The sequence below is a fragment of the Lissotriton vulgaris genome, chromosome 8 (genome assembly GCF_964263255.1).
Source record: "Lissotriton vulgaris chromosome 8, aLisVul1.2, whole genome shotgun sequence".
Taxonomy (NCBI): domain Eukaryota; kingdom Metazoa; phylum Chordata; class Amphibia; order Caudata; family Salamandridae; genus Lissotriton; species Lissotriton vulgaris.
The window spans coordinates 611,978,432-612,000,812 of NC_141696.1; the positions used below are offsets into that span (position 1 = coordinate 611,978,432).

Here is a 22,381-nt window from a genome sequence, read left to right on the forward strand (position 1 = left end):
AGAGAGGGCCGGGTGGGGAGGCCATGTAGCACGGACAATCTTAGCCTGGTGGAACCACTCATTTTCTTTTCTCTTCTTTCCTATATCCACACACACCCCCTCATCCCAATCCACAGCCCAGGGGGGCACCAATGACTGGTGGCGGTTAGCAAACAAGCATATAACAAAGAGAAGCAACACAGATCCCACCCTAAGGCACAGCGATAGAACTATCACACCATGACTACACTTGACACTAAGGGCCAAGCACAGATAGCCTCGGACATTAAAATCGTGTTACTTAACGTCAAGGGCCTCAACCACCCCGTCAAGCGACGGAAAACACTAGACTACCTAAACAGACTGAAGGCAGATGTATACGTCCTCCAAGACACTAGAATGTCCTTAGAAGACGCTAACAGGCTTAAGGCCAACTGGATAAGCGAGGTGTTATGCTCACCTGCAGTCAACAAAAAGGGAGGAGTCATCACCATAATCAGTAAGAAAGGGAAGTTCCAGGTTCACAACAATGTTGCAGACACAAAAGGTAGAAGGATGCTTACATCCATCAAAAGAGGCGACGAAACAATACACATAGCAAACATCTATGGGCCAAACGCGGTGGACAAAAAATTCTGGGAGGAGATAGAGAGTGAGCTAAGCAGGATCCCACTGGGCGAACTACTAATCACCGCAGGAGACATGAACCAGGCGATGGACAATGCCATAGATAGACATCCGCACAGACCCAGCCACACCTCACAAGAACAGAACACACTCAAAAACCTTTGCACCAAACTCGCACTAGCGGACCCGTGGAGGATACAAAACCCTAGCGCCAGAGAATACACTTTCTACTCGAACCCCCACAACTCATTTAGCAGGATAGTTTACATACTCATGTCCGACACACACACACAACTGACAGACACAACTGAAATAGGACCCATAACAGTCTCGGACCATGCACACATATCCCTCTCCTTAAGTGGCAAACATAACGAAACACCAAGCAGAATATGGCGCCTCAACAGTGACATACTCGAGAACCCCGCCAACATTACCGAAATAGAGGTAGCAATCAAAGAATATCTCCAGTATAACGACACAGCAGACACAGAGGCAGCAACACTATGGGACGCGCTCAAGGCAACAATAAGAGGGAAACTCCTGTGTATTAAAGCACATATGAACAGGGGCAGGAACAAAAAGATTAAAGAGCTGGAGGAGCAGATTAAGGAGTTACAAAGGAACCACACGGCCAACTTAAAGGACAGGAATACACTCACAACACTCACAAAGAAAAAATACGAGCTAAACAGAATCCTAAGTGAGAGAGCCTCCACATGGATCACCAAATATAAATCCATAAACTAATGCTCAGCAAATAAAGCAGGGAAAGCCTTAGCAGGGTACCTGAAAGCCAAGCAAAGGCAGCACTCAGTCGCGGCAATCACAGACGCAGATAAAAAGACACACACAGCGAATAAACAAATCCTCGAAACATTCAGGAAGTTCTACAAAGACCTATACACTGCGGACACATCGCTGGAGGCAGACGGCGGGGCAAGCCTGCTAGAGAAGCTCGATCTACCCAGACTAAGCGACGAACAAAGAGAAGCCCTAGATCAAAACATAACCAAAGCGGAAGTAGGGATGGCCATAGACTCACTAAAACCGAACAAGGCCCCAGGACCGGACGGCTTCACAGCCACCTTCTATAAACAATTCCAACCGCTACTCAAAGACACGCTAGTCAGAGTATTCCAAGCGTGTGCAGAAAAAGGCAATATGACAGACTCAATGGCAGAGGCAAACATTATTGTTATCCCCAAAGAAGGGAAAGACCCCCAGTTCCCACACAACTACAGGCCAATTTCCTTAATAAAATGTGGACTGCAAAATCTACGCTAAAATCATGGCAGCGAGACTAAATGCATATCTCCCCTCTCTCATACACAAAACTCAAGTGGGCTACCTGAAAAATAGACTCTCGCAAGATAACACCAGACTGCTATGCCACTTAATATACCGCACGGCCAACAGCGCGGAAAAGGCTGTCATGATCGCATTGGATGCAGAAAAAGCCTTCGATAGAGTCTCATGGCCCTTCCTAAACCAATGCATGCTCAAGTTCGGACTTGGCGAGAAGTACAGAGGCATGGTCATGTCCCTGTACAAAACCCCCCGGGCTCGAGTGGTGGTAAACGCAGCTACATCGGATACACTCACACTAGGCAGAGGGACAAGGCAGGGCTGCCCCCTCTCACCGGGGTTATTTTTGCTGGCCCTAGAACCACTCCTCCACATGATTAGGTCAAACCCCCGGATCACGGGGGAGCAGATAGAAGGTCAAGCATTCAAGCTAGCTGCATACGCGGATGACATTCTGATCACCACAAACAACCCACAAGAGTCAATTGAGGCACTCGTGCAAACAATAGAGGAATACGCACATGTCTCAGGCTATAAACTCAATAGGGAGAAATCCGAATGCAAACCTATGAACTGCCACACCACCAAAGCTGTCCTGGGCACGTCCGGCCTGGCATGGCAAACGAAACCCCTGAAATACCTAGGCCTCCTCTTCGGAAGGGACCTAAGATCAACGCTAGACCACAATGAGGAAGCGATGTTAAAAAAAATTAAGTCCAAGCTAGACACGTGGGGCCCCAAATTCATAAGCTGGTGGGGAAGAATTGAGACAATAAAGATGATGGTCACCCCCATGCTAAACTACCTGCTCTCCATGCTGCCTCTCACACTCACAACCGATTTCCACAAACACATAGACAAAACCATCAACATGTTCCTCTGGGGAGGTAAAAAACCAAGAATCAGCTTAGCGAAACTCAGACTCAAGAAAGAACAGGGCGGACTGAACCTCACAAACTACAAGGCCTTCCAAACGGCATGCCTTGCCAAACAGGGAATACACTGGATAGCCCCCATACCAGAGTACATGCCGGTATGGCTGGATCTGTAAAGGGGTATTCTAGGAGGAGCAGACCCAATTATGGTACTCACGGCGCACAAACACCCAGAGGACAGAAACGCAATTATCCGCAACACAAAGACAGCGCTGCTGAGAGTAGACAAGGAAATGGCAGTAAGTATCAAAGGCACCAAATGGGAGTCACTGTGGCACAATACCAAAGTCACATACAAGGGCAAAACGCTAGACAGCAAGGAATGGTATAGCAGAGGCATCACAACACCGTCACAACTAGAAGCAGGGAACAACCCACTCACCTACAAGGCACTACAGCAGACAACCTCCCTACCAGACAAGGAGTTCTATGAATTCCTAAAAATCAAAGCAGCAATTACCAAAGCGAGCCTCTCGAAACTTAAACCCACCATCATACAGTACGCACAAAACTTAAACAAGACAGGCCACCAAACAGCGCAAATTTACAAGTTAATCACACCACGCACCACAACTCTAAACAATAAGACACTGGCCTTTTGGGAGGAGACCATACAAAGACCGCTAAATGAGGAAGATAGGGCCAGACTATGGACATCAGCGTCCAAAAACAAAATCACGCCATAGCTAGCACAAACCAAATACTGGTTACTCCACAGGCTGCACTGGACACCAGCGAAACTAGGGAAAGTGGGAGCTAGCGAGAGCAACACATGCTGGAATTGCCAGGAGGCAACAGGAGATCTATCCCACATGATATACGAATGCCCCAGAGTCAAAACCTTCTGGAACAAGGTCTATAACGTCATAGACACAGTCACGGGAAGCAAGACACAAAGAGGACTAGCGGGGATAGCCACTGCCTTCCTAGCAACAGAACTTCAGTCCAAAGAAGTACGAGACCTGGTCGATGTACTCCGGACGGCTGCGGTGAAAGCTATCTTGGGTAACTGGAAGGACACCAGCAAAGCCACCTTCAAACGCTGGTTCAACTGGGTAACCTTCCTCCGGGGGGCAGACAACATCACTGCCAAGCAAATGACGGCGAATCACACTGCCAAAGACCACATGTGGGAAGCCCTCGACGCCTATCTGGAGCAGTGACCCCCCCCCCCCCTCCCCCCTTCTTTCTCTTCTTTTCCTTTCTTCTCTCTCTCTAGGCCCCCACCAGGCCGCAACATTGTAAGAACAGCACAAAGTAAGACGACTTTTGTATATGGAAAAATGTATTCTCAATAAAATATTTTGAAATAAAAAAAATATATATATATGAAGCAGAGTTAAATGACCTTGTTAATGTGTGAAGAATAATGACCATGGCTGTGTGTTTCGTTTGTGGAGTTGCTATAGTGTACAAGCTGGGACTTGCCCAGACATGTAGCTCGCTGTCTCCCATGCTATTTCTTTACTTTTGAAGCAATCGCTGCACCTGTGCCTTTGCTTAAAATGTTTAAAGCTAGAGAGAGGGTGCCACCATTGCTGCAGAAAAGTAAATAAACAGAAAACAAAAGGCTCACTCATTCAAATATAAGAGAAGAATCTTCTTTAGTCCAAAGTGTTAAATTCTTTATGGTAGCAATTATGCCAAACAAGTTGCACAGCCAACGCGTTTCGTTCCTGGGCGGAACTTCGTCAGGGCAATTCAGAATTAACAGAAACGTATCCCGAAAGTGTACAATCCAGCAAAAGTAATCACACAGTTAGTCAGATGAAACCTGGATCCCGGGGCAAGAACAACGTCGTCCTAAAGTATCCCACAAAGGATGAGGATTAACTCTTCATCAGGTGAATCCAACCCTGGGTGAAAGGAGTTCGGTCACACACAGTAGTGTGCCCCTGGCACAAGTATAAATTCAAGGCTCAAATAAGTAGATCCAGGCAGTAAGGATAAAGAAAAGTACAGGGGGCACTTCTATTCAGCAGCCACTTGACACGATGTACACTCAAATTACGACAGCGGCTCCCGGCATAATAACTGGGAAACGACGAACAGTTTGTCGTTTCCCAGTTATTATGTGTGTATGGCTGTGCAACTTGTTTGGCATAATTGCTACAATAAAGAATTTAACACTTTGGACTAAAGAAGATTATTCTCTTATATTTGAATGAGTGCGCCTTCCATCATCTGAAGAAACTTGTTGGCCTTTTTTGTGCCTTGTGGCGACGGGCACGGGTAGTGTGCTGCACCGGATTTACACTTATTATATATATTTATGTTATGGTTGTGCTGAACCTTGGTCAGGTCATCTGTTCCGTAATTTTTGTACCAGAAAACAAAAAGGCATGCACCCGCTTCGGTGATCACAATTAACAAAACAAAGGCGCGGACGCAGTTATTGCTACCGAGCTGCCGCACTGAGTGAATTAAAAACAAGAACGCGTTCAGGGAAAGCTTGTCCTTTAGGGAGGTTTGCAATTAAAACGTAATGAGTAGCAACATATGTAACAGGGGTTGTCCGCATAGGAGTTTACAAGAAGAGAAAAGGTGGTACTAAGGAGGGACTACTAATCCTATTGACCAATGAAAAGCCACCATTTGCAAAAGACAGTGACAGGAGCCAATTAAAAAGATGGGCAGAAAGTGGGCGGAGCTTCATGCCCATATCCTGAATGTCTCAAAGAGACAGTGCAAGGCTGCCTAAGCAGGACCTAAAAAGTTCTGGCCTCAACTACAGATTCACAAAACACAATACATTGCCCCCCATTACTCTATGTGCTAAAACCAAGACAAAGACCGTACCCCATTGTGTTTCAATCAGTGTGTTTGGTGCGCCCATCCATGCCACAAGGCAGGTACAAGAACTTACGCATGTCAAGGAACAGATCTATGCCTTTGCACATAATACCAGAGCATCAGCAGTCATTAACATGTTTCCAAGGGTCTAAAAGTATGGTCTCTGTGGTTACTGAGGGCCGCATTGACAACAGCAGAGTAAAGGCCCGGGGACAGGCTCATAGAGGAATTGAGGCATGTACATAGTGTGGACAGTGAGTCGTGGAGTTATTTGGAAGGTTTAATTCCATACTGCCCTCTAAATTGAGCCACTAGTGTCTAGAAGAGTCACAAATTTGACAATACTGTGTTATTCTGTAAATGATTTGCCATCCCTCTACCTCACCTTGGGATAAGCCTTCTCTGCTTGCTATAGCTACCTGTAGCAAGTCAAGTGTACCAAGGAAGTAACTAATACTGAAACTGAAGGAAAAATAATCTTAGGCCTCACAATCTCAAGCTTTTATTCTCTTTTCTGTAAACATTAGAAGTGCTTAGAAAGGTAGAGAGTGCTATACAAAAAATCCTTGATAAAGTCCCAAATAAGGTTTGCAATTCACTGAGGTGCTAGCACACGAACAGACAAGTTCTACTGCTAGACAGTGGGAAGGTTTTAATCCTAGCTCTATCCCTTTGCCAAAATATACTGCTTGTGAACTTTGTATTTTAGGCCGGGGTAGGTTCCACAATACAGTGACAATAATTTGATTTTACCCATGGGGAAAAGACGCAGTGTTGAACTTGGCCCTTTCTTCAGGGTCGTCCCCAAACTCTTTGCCTTCACCCTCCTGCTTTATGAACCAGCTTTTTTGTTGGTCCTTAGGACTCTGGGCACTTTCCCACTGCTAACCAGCAGTAAAGGGATTGTGCTCTCTCCTTTAAACACGATAAAATTGACTCCCACCCAATTGGCATATTTATATTTCTTTTAAGAACCTGCTAAAGTGGTACTACTTGTACCAAGGGACCGTAAGTTAATGCTACTAGTGGGCCTGCAGCAACTATTGTGTCGCTCACTTAAGTAGCGTTTAAGGTGCAGGCATTCCATTGCATACTGAGTGTGCAGTTTTGAACTGCCATTTTGACTGGGCTAAATAAACCTTTTGCCGGGCCCAAACCTTCCCTTTTAATACATAGGTCACACCTAGGGTAGGCACTAAAAAGCCCTTAGGACAGGGTGCAGTGTATTTAAAAATGTTGACTTGTACTTTAGGTTTTACATGTCCTGGTAGTGAAAAAGCCAAGAAATTCCAAACACCTCTGGGGCGGAAAACTTCAGAACCTTTCTCCAACTTCAAAGCTGGCACCAAGTATAAATATTTGACCCTCGGATACAACTCTTCTGTACACCTATTGGACCTGTGTAAGACTCGGAAGGACTGCTGTGCTGCTCCACAAGACGGACTGCTACTCGGTTGTCTGGCTGCTTGAGTGAGATGGACTGGACCTACATCTTAAACCCAGGACAGAGTAACTCCAAGGGCCAGTTGGCTGGCCTCCAGATCAGAGACTCACAGGGAGAAAAGGCTCCAACCACCTTGACATCACCCGGACCTGGTCTGTTGCAAGTCCTACTCCCAAAGTAATGCCACTCAAGCCCTGGACACGTGGAAGCGAAAATGAAGGAGCTCTGCCAGGCGGATTTTCATATGGCTTTGTCCAAACTGGAATAGTGTGGTGATCACAAAAATGATGGATTTAGACCCAGATCTCCGACTCAGGGGTGAGAAACTACATGACATAGTTCAGCATTCCCTCCATCAATTGTTCTTTTTGCATTTGAACAAGACAAGTGACTTGGCTCTTGTTTCACTAAGGGCATTGTTGGCAAGGCAGGGAGCAGGAACATTTCTAAGTTCATGTTTGAAATCTATCCCTTTCAATAAATGCCTCTCAATGCAGTGATATAATATGACATTAGCAAGTTGCCATTTTTTGCTTGTTAATCTGCTTTTTTATTTTGACCAGACAAATATATTTTTACATATTTGTAGCACAAAATCTTTAAAATGAATGTGTTTCTTAAAATATGAGGTGCGCGACACCTTCGATTCTTCTCCTTTACCTCTGTTAAAGTGTAAATAAATTGGTTTCTGGAAGTTAGTGTTCAGTCCAGTCTGCATTAGTCCACTGCTGCTGCTATTCTCCATGAACCGAATGTGAAGGTCAGGGCGCTGGAAAAAGCCCTCGGGCCGTACTTGTAGTATCCCTGCACTAGATTAGCAAGATGTTGTGGTCAAGAATGAAACAAAAACAGGAGACCAGTTAAGCAAGGAGAGCAGAGAACATTACTGTTGAACCACGCAGGGTGCATACCGTTTTAACTTGCTTCTGTATTTTTGGCATTGTTTTGACAATCAAATAGCAGCAATAGCTTTCGGAGCCCCAAACTTACAGTAGTGATTCAGTGGAGTGGGGGTCCACAGAAATCAAAACGTTAAGAGCAACTAGCTTACAAGCCCAGTGTGCTTGTATATTTCTTTGCAATACTCTTCATTTGGAAATCTTCATTTCATACAGCCGTTTTCACAACAGACTCATCATTGAACGTAACTTCTTCACACACAAAAACCCAAGGCTTACGTAGAGATCTCACTACCGAAACGAAGCACAACCCTTACCAAGACTTTATGCTACTTTGGCCCAAACGTTTGGGCACTTTCCAAAAAACATTCAAAAAGCTCAGAAGATAAAAAAAAAATGAACCGTTGTTCGCCCATGTATACGTAAGTAACCGAACAGACGTTAACCATCCCTCACCAAGATAGTGTTTCCAGAATATTCCCCTTACCTTCCGTTTCCAGACACCAGATTTTACTCATTCAATTGCCTTTTTCCATTCTATTTTAAATCATTTCAGAAGACAAGAGAAGTTTATCCGACAGCATGTTGGAAAAACTTGATTGACAACCATAGGGCGGAACAAAAGGGGCATTTAGAGGCCGAACTTCCCAGTATGCGTTTCAATTGGTTAGAAAATAAAGGACCCGCCCCTAAAAGGGTTAGCCGACCTATAGCAGAAGAACGCTTGCTAGTTCGAAGAGACCAGAACTACTTATGCACCGGAAGTGAACCCTTTTTTTTTAACTCATAATGCAGCCCAGCCACAGTTGAACCGACTTTGTCTCGTCACACTACCTTGCCAACCGGAAGATAATGTGTCACTGATCCCGGAAAAAGTATTGCCCAAGTCGCACTGTAAGTCGTCGTTGCTGTTGATTGTCCTTTGAGTGTTGACTTTGCCGACTGTCATAAGTGTAGCTTACGGTCTCCGATACGTTCTAATTGGAGAGTGGAGGTCGGAAGAGGCAAACGACATAGTAGGGGCAGCTAGTACCTGTGAGCGGGTCAGTGTCAACAGTGGGCGTTTTGTTTTTCTGAGAACAGGTCTAAATTGGCAAAAGAGCACAGTTTTGAAAAAACAAACAAGTGAAATGGCCACAACGTGGTACTTTAGTAAGGGAGCCCCCTGGCGCGGTAAGACTTTAGTGCCATGTTTTATAAGGTTAGCTTATGTCCGATGACATTATGGACACCTTTATTCAATGCTAGGTTATCTTTTTAGAAATCTGAGGAATTAATGAAATTGAAGTGAAACCAAGCATATATCCCCCAGGTTGATAGTGGAAAGTCGGTGGCTGAATTTATTTTTATTTCTGACGACCTTTCATATGAAGCCATAGGAGACGCTTTTTTGTAGCGCCCCCCAGATAAAATTACATAACAGCTTCGCCATTCATTGTAGATTTGCATATTTTGCTTTAATAGTAGGCGTGGATTGGGTGGCGGAATTCTAACAATACAGGTGGCGCTTACAACTCAGAGCCTGTGCTGTTGAGTCTGCCAAGCGCACCCACTTGCTGTACGCTACACGAGTGTCTATGAAATAAGGTTATGCCAAAAAACAAACGATTTGTTTAAAATTAACTCGCGAGCTCTGCGAGTCTGGTCGAATATCTCATAGGAGAATAGGTTGTAACAAGACATTTAGTGTACTCATCTGACGTTCTCGCTCTCTCGAAACTGGAAAATGTATTTTAATTAAATGAAAGGGTGGGGATGCTGCGAAGGATATCCCAATTCATGACTGTCCCAACAGATCATTGGGGGAAAGGGTTGGGCATTCACCTTGGCTTGGAACCAAAAATAAGCCCGCACACCCATTCAGTGGAGTGGCCCAAATTACGCATCACTACCTTTCGGAAACAATTGGTAATTAGCTGGGGCTATTAGAGGCTGAATATGTAGTAGGAGAAAAGATCTTTACCCAGTAAGCCTTTCATCCTTTTTTCTCAGCAGTTTGCATTTTTTATCCCACTTCCTAGCCCTCTCACCCTAGCTCCAGTTGTCTGTTTCTCCAATCATTTTTTCATTCCTCCCTTTTATCTTCGCCGTCCTTTTCTCCCCTTACCTTGTCGTTCCTCGAGTCCAGTCTGTTTCCCTCTTTAATCTCCTGTCCTTCCTCCGTTTGGTGTTTTAATTTATTTTGCTATTCTTCACCTTTCCCTATTATCCTCATCACAGGCCCGCCAGCTTCTTTCCCCCCCGGCTTCCTCTTCCAGCTCCGTCCAGATACCTTCTTCTCCTCCATTCATGCATCAGTCATTTCTTACTCCTCCCACTTTCACCATTCACCTCTTACCTCACAATCAGCCTATTTACCCTTTTTCGATTTTTACCTTTTATCTCTGGTCTCTCTTCTTTTTTTTCCACTTTGCTTTTTACTACCCCCCCCCCCCCCCCCATATCCCATTCAGGCTTTCCCGCCTTTATCTCTCTTCATTCTTCCTAACACCAGTTTTCATGGACCTTTCCCGTTCCTTTGCTTTTCTTAGGGCGCCACTTTTTTTTTTCTTTCTTCAGCCTCTTCTTCTGAACCTTTTAGTCTTCCAGATGCTCAGTCTGAACTGAACCCCATGTTACACGCTAACCATGATCCTGCAATATTGATCTCCCAACTTTTTCACTTCAGAGGACTCCTTGTGTGCATGCAGCCATTGGAGACTTTTATTCAAATGGACTGTGAATCGCTGGACAAGTTTTTTTGCGCTCAAAAGTCACACCACTCCGAATCATACCCCTAGACGTTTTAAACAATATAGCTTTCATTGGACATTGAGTTTATCAAGTTTGATTACTTGTGTATTTCTGTATCTGAGTCTCAGTCCATTTGCAACCTCTTGGGTAAGCCTGTAATGCCAACAAGCTGGATAATTCACTGGCGTGAGCAGAGTCCACAAGACTAGGCAAACACTAACCCCAGTAGACGGCGTGGAAATAAAGGACTTTACATCTAATTCTGGCTTTGCCACATCACCAAAATATGCTGGTGATAAGCATTGTAGTAATATTCTCGGCAAGCCCCCACCCCTGCAGCTTTGTCCTGTAATAGTAGTCCACCAGCATTTCCATCAGTCACTCACTAACAAGACTGCTAGCGGGTTCACTACAGACCTCCAAGCAAAACTGCAGAAAGCTGGAGAAGAAATGGCTCCAAGAACAGACCCCAGAGAACCAAGCAGCCCACAAGAACGCCATGCGCCAACATCACCACCTCATCAGATTCGCCAAAAAGACCTCCTCCAATGACCGCCTCGACAACAACGCACACAACAGCAAAGAGCTCTTCAACATTGTGAAGGAACTCTCCAAACCCAGCTCTAGCACCAATGCCATCCCACCCTCGCAAGACCTCTGCAACTTCATGGCCTCCTTCTTCCACCGCAAGATCGCAGACATTCACGACCGCTTCAACAACCAGTCTACCACTGCAACCTACGACTCCTCAGCCATGAGCACCACCCACGGTGACCCCCTACTCACCTTGACCAACATCAACTACGACCCTATCAAAATCATGAGCACCATTGTTGGACTTGGCCTTTTCCCCCCAAATTTTTCGCTTTTGACCCCCTTGTTTAGGATGTCTCCCCCATGGGATTAAACCTGTATACGCCATGAGTGGTGTGAGACATCCTTGTTAAAATTGTAATGCTATGTAATGGTGTGAGCACTTGTAAATTTCCCCATTTTAAAAATGCACCCGACTAAAATGTACTGTGTTTAAAATGAATGCCATGGCTTTTGCCACTGGACTGCCATAGGTCAGCGGTCTAGATAATATTACCCAGCTACCCCTAGCTTTTGGAGGGAAAGCCTGGCACCCAGGGTGCTCACCCCCTCCCCTTGAGCCAGTTTAGGCCAGCTTTGCCAACATTCTAGAAGGTTCTGGCACTGCCTGGGAGGAGAGTATAAGTAAGGGGAAGTGCCACCAGAGAGTCAGTCAGAGCTGGGACAAGGAAGAGAGGGGACCTGCTGTGAGGTGCTACTGCCACATGGGCCTGTGAGCTGGGCCCTGCACCCCTAAACCCCCCCCCCCTCTGCTGTCCCCTGGGCCCCTGACAAGGGAGGGCCCCTATCCAGGTCACTGACGCTGTTTGATCCAGGTACCACACCAGCGCTGCGTGGGAGAAGCACCCAGGAGGTGAGGAGTGGGACTGTCTACCCCCCTCTTGTGAAGCTGTGACCCTGGGGAAGTGCTGGGTCGTGAGGAGCTGCCTGGAGGAACTGTTGCCCCTTTTGAGGTACTGCCTGGCAAGCGCTATTCTCGGGAGGTTGATGCCCCCATGGAAGTTGTGGCCCCCAGTGGAAGCGCTGGACTGGGAGGAGCTGCCCGGGGAGGATTGTGCCCCCGAGGAACTGTCTCTCGCTGACCTGCCTCAGTTAACCTGCCCCTGGACTGCCTAACATGCGCTGTGGGGAGAGAAGCGCTGGGGCTGGTGTGGCCCCCGGAGTGCTGTTGGCCCTGGAAGTTGTGTGGGCCGAGGGAGGAGCGGTGCGCTGTGAATAGCGCCGTTTGCTGAAAAGACTGTGAGGAGAAATAGCGCTGGAGGTGCCTACCCTCGTTGTGTAGCGCTTGCTGCATTATTATTAAGTAATAAAAGGGAGCCTACCCCTTATTGCTGCCGTCCTCACCGCCGCAGCCCGAGGAGTGTTGGCGCTGCCCTGCACCGGGGATAGATAGTTGAAAATCACCGCTGCGGCCCGGCGCCACCTTAGAGGGACCCCTGCTGCTGCTAGCGCTGTTGCGGCGGCCCCCGGAGTGAGGAGAGGGCCGCCGGAGTGAAGTCAGGGCCGCGCTAGGCCCTGAAGCAGTCAGGGCCCGCGTCACGTGACGGGGGCGTCCGTCCGCGTCATTGGGCGCGCACAGATTGGCTGCCCACCCGGGAAGCCAGGAAGAAGCCAGCGGAAGCTGACGAAAATCACCGGGTTCCCGTGAGGCCAAGGGAACCCGGGCGAAGCCGACGGAGGTGTGGTGGGGCTCCCGTGGTGAAGAGGGAGCCCCGATTGAGTCGGTAAACCGGAGGGAGGCCGGAAGAAGCTAGTGTTGCGGGGCTCCCGTGGTGAAGAGGGAGCCCCGATAGTGCCTACTCCGCCGGTGTGTGCCCCAAAGAGAGCCCGCCCTGGACTAAGGAAGCCCCCGGTCCCTGTGAGGAACGAGGGGCCCGGGTGAAGAGGGAGACCGGCTGTCGTGAGGAGGGGGCATCGAGGCACGGGTTCGGTGCCTGCCCCATCCCCGGCCTCAGAAGTCCGGTGAAGCGCTGCTGCTGGTGGGGCTCTCCTGAGCTGTAGAGAGCCCCGCGCACCCAAGCTGGCCGCATTGAACCCCCCGGGCCCCCGTGAGGAGGAGTGGCCCGGGTGATGCCGAGAGAAGGGGGGGGCCTCGAGGCACATTGCAGGTACCTGCCCCCTCCCATGGAAAGGAGCCCTGCGTTCTGTTGTGGAGAGCCCCGGGTCCCTGAGAAAGGAGAGGAGCCCGGCGGAGGGCCGAAGCCAGCTGGAGGCATTTCGCGGGGCCCCCATAGTGGAGAGGGAGCCCCGGTTGTGCAGCAGAGGCCTGAGTGAGGCCTTGCGGGCCCAGAGTGGCCTACGCAGGATTGAGGAGCTGAGCCCCATAGGGAGCATCAAGTGCAGCCGGTGAGTGGGGCATGTCTCAAGTTGGTGGAGGGGGGGCAACAGGGTACATAGCTGGTGCCCGCCCCCGGGGACTGTTTTGCCTTATCAGGCGCCCCGTCTGGCAGAGGGCACCTGCAACTTGGGCTCCAGAAGGATTGAACTGTCCTGACTCTCCTGCGCTTAACTGCCCCACCAGATAACTCTGGATTGCCCTCATTGAATATTATTGGGGTGGAGAGTATCATTCCCCCCCCTTTGAAGATATAGATCCCTGCTGTATGGGTTGCCCTGAGGTCCCCCAGTTATTACGGAAACCTGGGGAAGGAGATGTTTAAGGGTACCCCCTGTTGTTAATGTTACTGATGCCAATGCATATTAATGTTTCACGCCTGTTACGTGATCCTACATTGATTCCAGGCTGTTAGACCACGGGACGCGCGCGGGCCGAAGCCCGGGGCGAAGCCCGGGCCAAGGGCGGGCCCGTTGTTGCCCGTTAGTGACCGGCAGAGACCGGACCGGGCTACCCCCCTTCCAACTTTGATATCGCAGCAAATAGGCATCAGTATGTCACCGAAAACCAGGAGTTCTACAAAGACCAAATCTAAACACGCACAAGAGGTCGCTCAAATCACGGGTCCCATCGATCTTTTCATAACACGGACCCACGAGGTAATAAACAAGAGTATCGCCCTGATGGAGAAAAGAGTGTCATTAGACCTCATGAATGCAAATGCAAAACGTTCCTCCTTAGGCGCCATAGCAAATGCCACTTCTCCAATATATCTTAATTCACAAAATTGTTCCCTTCCCGTGCCTCTGTCAGTTCCTGATATAAACACCGTGCCATCAACAGTGGATCTGTCTGTAACACAATCTGAGTCAGACCCCTCGCAATACACTGACGACCTGGAAGCAACTCCAGATTTGGCGATTTGCCAAACCCAGGGGGAAACAAGTGAAAATATGAACCTCTACCCCCAAGAAGTAAGGGAAGGAGCTATCCCAAAACAAAGTAATATAACCCCATCCAGCAATACTGTTACCACCGCCCCTTGTCTAGATCATGTTTCAACTTATGTACATTCCACAACCCAATTAAACGTACTGCCTCCCCCCGTAACAAATTTACCACTCTTGAAAACCCCAATTGAGGTCCCTGAAAACTCCTGCAAAACGTGCAAAGTCACGGCGCAAGTTCTGACGACAATAAAAGACCTCCTTTTCCAGCACCTAAAACCCATCCAACTCAGTATTAGAAATGTAGAAGCACAGCTGAACATAATTTCTGCAACACTCCTTGACACTAATACGCGCATAGAAGTAAAGGGCAAGCGAAATCCACCGCAGCTACCCAAAATACAAACCCAAGCGCAACCACGTAAAACAGCTAACTGTCCAAATCCAATCACTATACCCCAAAAAAGCCATCACCAAAACTCCGTAAATCAAAACCCGCCACCCCTAATGCCCAAACCACAACGGAGTAACACCCCGGTTGCATCAAATCACCAATCGAAAAACACAGATTCAGCTATCTTAGACACCCCAGGAACAGCGGTTAATAACAATAATACAAACAAGGTCCGATCTGGTAAAGAGCCAGCTTCCCTCCCACTAAAACCAGCAGCCTCCCAGCCGTCCCCAGGGAACATCACGAAAAAACCACCAGCAACAAGACGCCCAGCCCATTTGCCCCCAGGAGCTACCCCTTATACTATAGTTCTCACAGGCGTACCTGAGAAAACTGATGACACTCCTGAAACTGCATGGTCATTAAAGAACAAGGTCATGCAGTGGCTAAGTATTAACAGGCCCTTAGAGTCCCACATCTCGGGAGGAATTTCCACAGTCCGTAGGGTAACCTGGGTAGGAAAAACTATGAAAACAATCCGCGGAGACTGCATCATAGTAACATGCAGAGATCCCTCCGCAGTGGATTACATTTGCTCCTGGCCATCTCTTGAAAAAAAGGGAGGGATTGACGCCCGTCATCTCTCGTTCTTCTACCCCCCAGCGAGGCAGCACCGTAACACCCCGCCCTGGTCTTGGCACCAAACTCCCAGGGAACCATGGAACCAAGAGCCATGGGATCACCTGGAGTACACCCATGAACATGGTGGTAGAAACGGGCCGAGAGAACGGCCGAGGCAATATTGGCAAGAAAGACCCTATCAACCCTATGAAGGCTGGCAGGGCTTTCCGACTCAAAATCGCTTTGACTGTTTGGAGATGGTCGATTGACCACCCAGGGAGGGACCCAGCTATGTGAAACCCCACTCCCCAACTCAACTAGTAAATTCAGTACAATATTTAATACCTCCAGAACCCCCTTCTGAATATAATAACAATTCATTACAGAAAACACTAACCACTAGCAGGAATGCTCTGATAAAAGCCGCTCAAGCAAACTCTCCACGAAAAGGCGAAACCATTCCTGGCTCGTGTCATCAGCCACTAGTAGCCTCTAGGGCCACAGCCGAACTCCACCAGGCTATTCCACGAGAATCACTAGAAACTATGCCTGCAAATACTTTGCCAACCATATCAAGCACTCTAACGGCAACTGCGAAACTGGGTGCTTCAATCGCATATTGGAATATCGCAGGTTTGACCTCAAAAATAACATCATCTTTATGGCTCGACACAGCAAAGCAACACCATATACTGTGTCTGCAAGAAACCTGGTGCACAACTCCACTGCATCTTATAGGTTATAAAACCATCTTCACCCAGGCAGTACCCGGAAATATGGGCAGACCAAAAGGAGGACTTGCAATCCATATCGCCAACACCCTCCCACTTAGAGTGAAACTGCTAAAGGAGTCATCCACCTTCCAAATTATCCAAATTACGCAGGACACGCAGACAGCAGCACTTGCAGTCAGTAAATTCATTCTCATAAACTATTACAATAATTTACCCTCTTTGGAATGTTGGTCTAATTTAGTTGAGATAGTCGCATTCCTAATCTCCTTACAACGTGACAATAAAACTACTCCTACTCATTATATCTGGGGCGGTGATTTTAATTCTTCTATGTGCATGAACCACAAAAACGGTAATTGCGGTCTCCAGAACGAACTCGGCAATCCCATTCCTCACTTTGCACATTCGTTATGCGGAAACAAACTTAACGAAATCCTCTTCTCTCTAGATTTGGACTTCGTAAATGAATTAGTTGATCCGCAGTGTGACTATCTGCCCACCTTCCACGGGCGAGGCGGTGCCACAACTATTGATTATATAATAGCATCAAACTCACTAAAAGGTCAACTAACAAACTATGAAATTGGGACTAATCCAATAAGTGATCATTACCCGCTTAGCGTGACAATCAACATGATGCAAGTAGGAGTACATTCCGCAAAGCCCAGCTCCCTTGAACAACACCTAGTGTCCGTGAAGAAACTGAACGGGTACACAATCAAATGGGCAAAAATCGACCCTGCAGAGATGACGCAGAGGATCTGTGAAAAAACCCATCACTGGCTATCCAAATGTATGTCACCAGAAGAGCCGCCAGAAATGATTGTCAGCTGCTTTCAAAATATCCAAGAAACAATAAGGGACAAGTTATTTGTTAACTTAAAAAACAAGACTAAGCTCCCGACCACGAGGTGGTTTGATTCCACCTGTCGAAAGGCACTCACAGCCCTAAAAGAAGCCTTGCACAAGCCCACGAGAGACGTGGACGAAATCTCTCAATTGAGGAAAAACTATAATTCTGCTCGGAAAGACCGGAAAAACCAGATTAAACGAGACCTTTGGCTGCGCTTACACGACAGTGCCCAAAGGAAAGACAGCACTACATTTTGGGAAGTCGTGAGATCCCCATTTATGGCCAACAGTACCGATCATGACCATCTTGATGTGGCAATAACGGAGGCCGAATGGGTTCTCCATTTTTCCAAAATTTTCGGAAACTCTCACGATGCATCATCAAGCATACCAATCAATGACTTCCGTGCGGAGCAAAACGATACTTACCCGATCAACATACGTTTTTCCCTCAACGAAATTACAAAAGCAATCAAGGCCTCAAAAACCGGAAAGGCCCCAGGACCCGACGGGGTCCCAATGGACCTGTTCCTTTACGACGTGGACTTTTGGTCGAAAATAATCTTACGGGTCATGTCAGCAGCAGCCTCAATTGGCCTCTTCCAATCCTGGTCTACCTCAATTCTATTACCAATTTTTAAAAAAGGCGACCGCAATGATCCCGCATGCTACCGACCAATTTCCCTTCTGGACTCCATGGGTAAGATTGCAGGTCGACTACTCCTGGACCGATTGCAATCTTGGGCCCGGGAGAATAACATCATAACCGACCTGCAATATGGCTTCCAGAAGGGGCTTGGAACCGTGGAGCAGGCCCTCAACCTTGTCCTCCTGGCTGGAAAATATGCCCGCGCCAAAGGAGGAAATATTTTCCTTGTTTATGTCGACCTAAGCGCGGCATTTGACTGTGTCCAGCATGCGAAGCTTTGGCAATTATTATCAGATCTTGGCGTGGACCCTCCCATACTAACTTTCCTAAGAGAACTTTATTCTACGGCGGAGGGTCGAGTTCGATTTGGCACCAGTGGAGAACTGTCACGACCCTTTCAAATAAGGAAGGGAGTAAGACAGGGATGCGTACTGGCCCCATTCCTGTTCAACCTATATACAAATGGGCTCGAGCAGGCAATGCTGGAAGGGTGCCAGGACCTCCCACAGATAAACCGCCGGCCGATACCCACCCTCTTATACGCCGACGACTCAGTAATTTTAGCGCGTACCCCAAATCAACTTCAGTCACAACTTGATAAATATATTTCATTCATGGACTCACTTGATCTTAAAATCAACATCAAAAAGACATTGACAATGTCAATTGGCCCAAGGACAAAAATGACTAAACCCATAATGGTCAATAATAACAGACTTGAAAAAACCTCGATATATCCATACCTGGGCATCCTAGTGGACGATGAAATGAACTGGCAAAAGGCAATTGAAGCCAGAAACCTACATTTTCGTCGAGCATCATCTGCACTAACCTCCTTCTCGAGGAAAATGGGGAAACCGGCACCTTCTGAACTTTTAACTATATATTACGCAAAATGCCACAGTGTGGCCACGTATGGAGCTGGAATCTGGGGCTACGGACGCATCGACCAGCTCCAGGTCACCGAAAATGCCTTCATAAAATATATTTTAGCCCTCCCACGAAGCTCCCCGATATTTGCCTCACATCGGGAGCTTGGCATGGACTACATCGTCGACACCATACGGTGCCAGCCAATCTTACTGTGGCACCGGATCTGGTGCAATCCTGAATGCCATTTAACCCGCTCCCTCATTACTGACTGTCTAGGCCTGACAAACTGGCGGAAAATCCCGTGGCTAAATTACGTATGCAATTTCTTTAAAGATATGGAGTGCGAACAGTACTTCGACGAGCCACCTTCAGTCGAAGATATCTCCAGGAAAAAATTAAAGCAAATGTGCTTGGGCCATCTGAGAGACCTCCGCAACCAGGCAGAGATCACCAAATCGCAAAATGAAAAAATATGTGTTCAACAGCAGGGAAAAACCATACAGCCCTATTTGACATACTTTCTATCCAATTATGAAAAGTACCTTCTTACAAGACTACGCTTTGATGTATTTTTTCGGCTGGTGTCTTTTCCGGAGACGCAGAACTGGTCCCTTAACATGATGAGGTGTCCCTGCGACGGAGTCTCGACACAAAATACGATTCACGTCGTTCTCTTCTGTAAATATTATAAATCAGCAAGAAAGACATGGATCATTCCGATTCTTCGTTCCAGTGGACTAAGGCATTCCTACCCAGCACTCTCCTATTTACAATCCTTAAAAACGCCACATGAAGCCAAATGTACAGCGACCTTTCTTAAATCAGTTATAACTACACGCCGTAACATCCCCAGTTAAATTGATAAAGCTATAACTATAAGAATGTTTTCACTGTTTTAAAAATGTTTTTTTTTCTTTTCCCTACCTATAATGATCTAAACCCTCGCATGATTCTGTATTTTCTGTATCTGTAACTTTTTAAAAACAAACTGTACTTTTTATGGTTATTGAATTTTATAACCGAATAAAAGTTGTTGAAACTGAAACACTAAGGTTGTGGGCCCCTGCAGATGTTATTTACCTGCCTAAGTGAGCCTAATGTACGCACTGGTGAGGTGCACAATGTGTTAGTAGCCAGGGTATTGCTTAGGAATAATGCGCCAGTGTTGAAATGCTTATGGTTAAATACCTAATGTCACAGCGTAATGGGTATGCCTAAGGTTCAATTGCATACAAGGTGCCTACTACCCTGATGAGATGGTCATCTCCCTGGCCTAAGGTGATGAGACCGATATCTAATGTTAATGTGCCCTTTTACTGCAGGTGTTCTGCCCCGGTGCTGGCCTGACGTGTCATTCCAGGCCCCTGGTTATATCCCATTGCTGATTTGTTACAGGTGTTCCTGTCTGTTTGGATTTACTGTGATACCCTGAAGTTTTCCTTTACAGGGGTGGGGTTGGCGTTAAACTGCCAAGGATGAGAGCCCGAGTTGGCCCGCCATATTGGCCCCAGGTTCAATGTTAATTGATTCACATATCTTTATTTTCAGCTTTGGACTTACAGACTCAGCCATTACTTACCATGTAAATAATCCCCCCTTGATACACTTGGCTCTGGTGCCAGTTGGCGCCGTGTTCTGATACCACTGCTGATGCATTTTTGCCTCTCAGGTTGGAGATACTAAACTTCTTAATTTTCCAACTCAAACTGGTATCCTGCCTCTTTTGTGGTGTGCCTGGTGTGTTGACTGTGGGTACTGCGTGAGTGCTTCACATGTCCTCCGAAGTTTGGCCTGCCCACTTGGTTTCATGCTACCCCCTTGGCGATTTGGTAACCCCATTTCTTACAACCATCAACTCCCGGTCCCCATCAGAACCGTGCCCTCCCCACATCTTCAACAAAGCCATCGCCACCATCACACCCCACCTCTGCAAAACCATCAACATCTCCTTCGAGACTGCGACCTTCACGGAGAGCTGGAAGCACGCCGAGATCAACACCCTGCTCAAGAAACCCAAAGCAGACCCCATGGACCTCAAGAACTTCCAGCCCATCTCCCTGCTCCCGTTCCCGGTGAAGGTAATTGAGAAAACTGTCAACAAACAGCTGACCTTCTACCTCGAGGAGAACACCATGGACCTGCCCAAGTCTGGATTCTGCAGCAACTACAGCACCGAAACTGCCCTCATCGCCGCCACCAATGACATCCGGGCCCTGCTGGACAACGATGAGACTGCGTCCCTCATCCTCCTGGACCTTTCCGCTGCTTTCGACAGTCTGCCACCACACCCTACGCACTCGCCTCCATGACGCAGGAATCTAAAGCAAAGCACTGGGCTGGACCACCACCTCCTTCCTCTCCGGCAGAACACAGTGCGTCCGCCTCCCCCCCCCCTTCTGATCCGCAGCCACCAAGATCATCTGTGGCGTACCCCAAGGATCCTCCCTCAGCCCGACGTTCAACATCTACATGGCTCCGCTCGCACACGTCGCCAGACTGCACAACCTCAACATCATCTCGTACACAGACGCCACACACAGCTGATCCTCTCACTCATCAAGGACCCTCTCATCGCCAAAACCAACCTCCACCAAGGAATGTAAGCAGTCGCAGAATGGATGAAGAACAGCCGCCTGAGGGGGTGGGGCCGGGCCGGCGGCCAAGATGGTCGCTCGGGTTCCCGGCTCTGCCGGCTCTCCTCTCCCGCCGCCTACCATCTTTGCCCGCCCGCACGGCTCCGGGGCTCCCGTGGGCCGGAAGGGGCGCTGAACAGATGCGTTCGATCCCGAGCGCTTTCCGTGCCCGGGCAGCGGAGTTACGGACCTCCGCGATCTTGGCCTGCGTGATGCCTGCAACCGGGACCTAGCGTGATTGCGCCGCCGCCAGCAAGAACCACAACAGCGGCCACGGGGATCCAGGTGACACCCGCCCACCGGCAAGTAGGTCAGCCCGCCCCTAAACCTTGGCTCCAGCGCTACCCCGTATATCGGGAGGGCAGAAATACGTGCCATTTTCCAGCGCTGGTCTGTTGTCTCCCCCCCCCCCCCCCCCTTCTCCCTTTGATGGGCTTACTCGTCCACTACCCGCCGCTGGCTACTCGGATGGAGCGCCGACCGGCCTGAAGTGCACTGCCTCCTCCCCGCAATTCAGATACGTGGGGCTGGCTGCGGCGCAGTTCCACCGTGGCGCCTTTTGGACTGTGGGGGCCCGAATGTGCTTCTCCGCCACGCAGTGGGACGAAGATACTACTGGGTAGTAACGTTGGGGTGCTGGTGACGCCATTCCCTCTCTATCGGACTCGGGGCGGGCGGCCCTGGCATTTGTTTCAGCGGCGACTGGAATGGGTGTCCCCCCTGTGAGTAGTGCTTACTAGGGTGAATATACAGATGGTGTTGGAGGCGCGCACAGTGGATCGAGGGGAGTGGAGCGGATGCCCCCCATGTGCTGAGAGGATGGGCTTGTAACAAACTGCTACAGAGGGGGCCTGGTGCCATTACAATGGAGAGAACGCATTGCTGTGGGCATTTTGGTTGCGAGACTTTGTTCATGTGGCCCCTGCTCGGTCTTCGTGGAACAGGTATTGTGGTGGGACCCTGCCCAGTATTTCTTGGCGGCGTGGAAGACTGTTCGGCAAAGTACAATTCCTTGTATGCTTTTAATTGCT

At 48.3% G+C, this 22,381-nt stretch overlaps 2 protein-coding genes across 4 annotated transcripts in view; one reads left to right on the top strand and one right to left on the bottom strand.

The window, feature by feature from the left end:
• Nucleotides 1–8,602, bottom strand: part of TRMT10C (tRNA methyltransferase 10C, mitochondrial RNase P subunit) — a 42,354-nt gene extending 33,752 nt beyond the window's left edge. The window contains exon 1 of one of the 2 annotated variants that reach the window (XM_086934471.1): nt 8,473–8,602. The gene's annotated coding sequence lies outside the window, so the exon portion shown is untranslated. Of the gene's footprint in view, nt 1–7,746; nt 7,833–8,472 lie in introns of those variants that run through there. The other variant, XM_086934472.1, reaches the window with a different exon arrangement.
• A 194-nt stretch (nt 8,603–8,796) lies between these two features.
• LOC147697797 (putative protein ARB2BP) overlaps nt 8,797–22,381 on the top strand; it is a 124,766-nt gene continuing 111,181 nt past the window's right edge. Inside the window, exon 1 of one of the 2 annotated variants that reach the window (XM_086934474.1) lies at nt 8,797–8,879. The gene's annotated coding sequence lies outside the window, so the exon portion shown is untranslated. Of the gene's footprint in view, nt 8,880–8,916; nt 9,029–22,381 lie in introns of those variants that run through there. The other variant, XM_086934473.1, reaches the window with a different exon arrangement.